Here is a 2,886-nt window from a genome sequence, read left to right as displayed (position 1 = left end):
ACAAAAGCAATCTTATTGGTTTCTTGTTATTTGCATACTGATTCTACTCTGTCTGAAGAAGTTTAAATTGAATGGTCAGTTGATGATTTCAGCATATTGCATATTGCAACATGAAGGAACTTAGCTTCACCCCCGTAATTCTATAGATGTTCCATAGCAGGTGTCATAGATTGAGAGTAATGTGGATAATTCTGATTTACATTTTATATTTCCAAGTTAAAGTTTGAACACAATCTGTTTGATATATATATATATATTTTTTTTTAATGTCAAAGAGAGTGATTTCCCCCACTCTTAGTGTCTCAGTGGAAATGGCGACATGGTATGCCTTGTACTAGGCATAGGGAGAAATGTTGTTTCTCATTCAGTGTAACAATTCAGAATGTGTGCATGGCTTGTTAAAATCTAACAGGGCACTGCACTATTATATTCCTTTCACACATCCGTCTTCAAAATATTTTGTTTCACATTTTTTTTTTTTTAAATCCATTTGGACAGTTTGATCCAAAAGATCAGAAGATGTTTTTTGTCCATAATAGACACGTCTGAATACTTAAAAAAAGTAAAAAAAAAATATTATTTCAATAGAATAAAATATTTTATTACGTTTCAATAGAATAAAATATAACATTTTAAACTAAGTGTTAAGTCCTCTTATTACTGAAATATTTCTTTATTATTTGTACAGATATGTATTTAAAAGAATACTTGAAAGAAAGCATTCAGAGTTTTCACATAACTTTCCCTAGGCTACAATGTCAGTGAGCACGGCAAAACGGCCAGAGTCTCTTCTGCCGATAAAGGAAGTCAAGTCGACTCATTTGATGATAAGCCCAAGGCCCTTACGGCCTAATATCCTCTCACTTGTGGTCAAAGAACCCTCTTCTCTAAGGTGAGCAAATTATTTGGCAGTCTTCTTTATTGATGTAAATATGTAGGCTATATTTTGAGTTCGCTCACTGACGAGGCGAGAGATTATAGGGGTAGGCCATTGTGTATCTGCACGTTACCCAATGTTGACAGGCAAAGCTAAATAAGCCTCGCAGCGACTGTCACGACTCATTATGTGGGGCGCCAGCAAGGCAGCTCGACTCCTTCCACACAATTTAGACACAATAAAACAATGACAGCATATTTATCCACTTCATTAGGCCACTAATTTCTTTCAAAAATCCTCGCATTAATCCTGTAAATGGCTTCCTGCCGTTCTAAATTATCATTGTCTCGACGTGATGACCCGAATGGACATAAATATCCAGGGTAGGCTCTATAAGTTGCATCAGTAATTTGATTTTGATTTGATTAAAAAGGGATATGTAGGCCTTCATTATAGACTACTATAATGATTAGTCAATAAGTAGGCAGATAATGTTAATGTAGCCTATAGGCCTATAGGTACGGGTCTTGAAAACATGGTGAGAGCAGATGCATCCAGCAGATGTCTGAATGTTTTGCTGAGGAGAATTTAACATGATATGATTGCTGCAGGATATACAACGAGGATATTCCCATCAGATATAGGCCTATGATAGCCTATAGATGTTTGATTCCCACCAGATCAGATGCAGGATATAGACATAAGCCTGGGTAGTGGCCACTTCACTATACTAATGAGGTTTTCGTCACTTCAGAGGAATAAGATATTCTACAGTGTAGCCTATCTATATGACCGCCAGATGTCGCCAAAGGACGTCGTTTGGACGAAGTCAGTGTCCATGTGTCGTCTCTTTTTTTCCTCATCCACAGTCGCCTCGGTGGCCAGCATGCAAATGAAATGTTAGCTTTACACACCAGAACGATGAGAGAGAATCAGCATGATGTACTACTATAATTTGGCAGCATAGCAGCAATCGAAATTGCCTTGCTTTATCAAAACCAGTGCCACACGTCACACCCCCTCAACCCTGGCATTAATGACGGAACTCCATAAAATAGTCAAATAAACACACATTAGATACTCTATATACACGTCTCCGTGGTGCCGTTAATATATGTACAAATCATAATGATTTAAAAGTTGACATAATTCCCTTTATATACTTATGAGAATACTTGCAGAATTAAGGTTGCATTGCAATAACATCCTTTTTTTTTGGTCTGGATTCACATTTGCCCATGGAAGTCTGACTCCCAAATTGAGACAAAGGCAACTTACTAGGTTAGAATATCTCTCTCTCTCTCTCTCTCTCTCTCTCTCTCTCTCTCTCTCTCTCTCTCTCTCTCTCTGTCTCTCACAACACAGGAGCTAGCATTCCACTAATGTCAAAATAGCCTTGACAAGAAACCGCTCTTTTATAGCATGTGGTGCAGAGGATTTGAAGGCACCCCGTCTTGTGCATTTGTGTTTGAGGAGGATGGAGCAAGTTTGAGTAAGATTGGATAATCGCTGAGTCTGGGATGTCCTGTTCCCCTTGTCTGATCCCCTCCACACTTTTAGCCCTGTGTGTGTGTGTGTGTGTGTGTGTGTGTGTGTGTGTGTGTGTGTGTGTGTGTGTGTGTATGTGTGTATGTGTGTATGTGTGTGTGTGTGTGTGTGTGTGTGTGTGTGTGTGTGTGTGTGTGTGTGTGTGTGTGTGTGTGAACGCCTGTCTGTCTATCTATCTCTGTGAGCGCTGGAGTGCTCCTTAGTCACAGTGGGATGCTTTATGGGCTCGTTCCCTATTCACAGGGATCATGAAAAACATATTGCATGCTTTCTGCCCTCATCTGACAGGATTTTCATAATGCACTCTCCTTCCTCCACTGACACAGCTCTGGTCATTTGGATCACCAAACCAGGGAGAGCCGTGTAAGGAGGAGGAAGGGTGTGTGTGTATACGTCTATGTGCGTGTGTGTGTGTGTGTGTGTATGTGTGTGTGTGTGTATGTCTATGTGTGTTTGTATGC

The 2,886-nt window shown here is 39.7% G+C and overlaps 1 protein-coding gene across 1 annotated transcript in view; it reads left to right on the top strand.

The window, feature by feature from the left end:
• The window catches only part of rragca (Ras-related GTP binding Ca), an 11,531-nt gene extending 11,427 nt beyond the window's left edge, over nucleotides 1-104 (top strand). The window contains exon 7 of the mRNA XM_062539339.1: nucleotides 1-104. This exon is cut by the window's left edge and continues 2,695 nt beyond it. The gene's annotated coding sequence lies outside the window, so the exon portion shown is untranslated.
• Nucleotides 105-2,886: the final 2,782 nt, after the last annotated feature.

The sequence above is a fragment of the Sardina pilchardus genome, chromosome 6 (assembly GCF_963854185.1).
Source record: "Sardina pilchardus chromosome 6, fSarPil1.1, whole genome shotgun sequence".
Lineage (NCBI taxonomy): Eukaryota > Metazoa > Chordata > Actinopteri > Clupeiformes > Clupeidae > Sardina > Sardina pilchardus.
The sequence above is the reverse complement of the archived record's forward strand: the minus strand, read 5'-3'. Positions and strand labels throughout refer to the sequence as shown.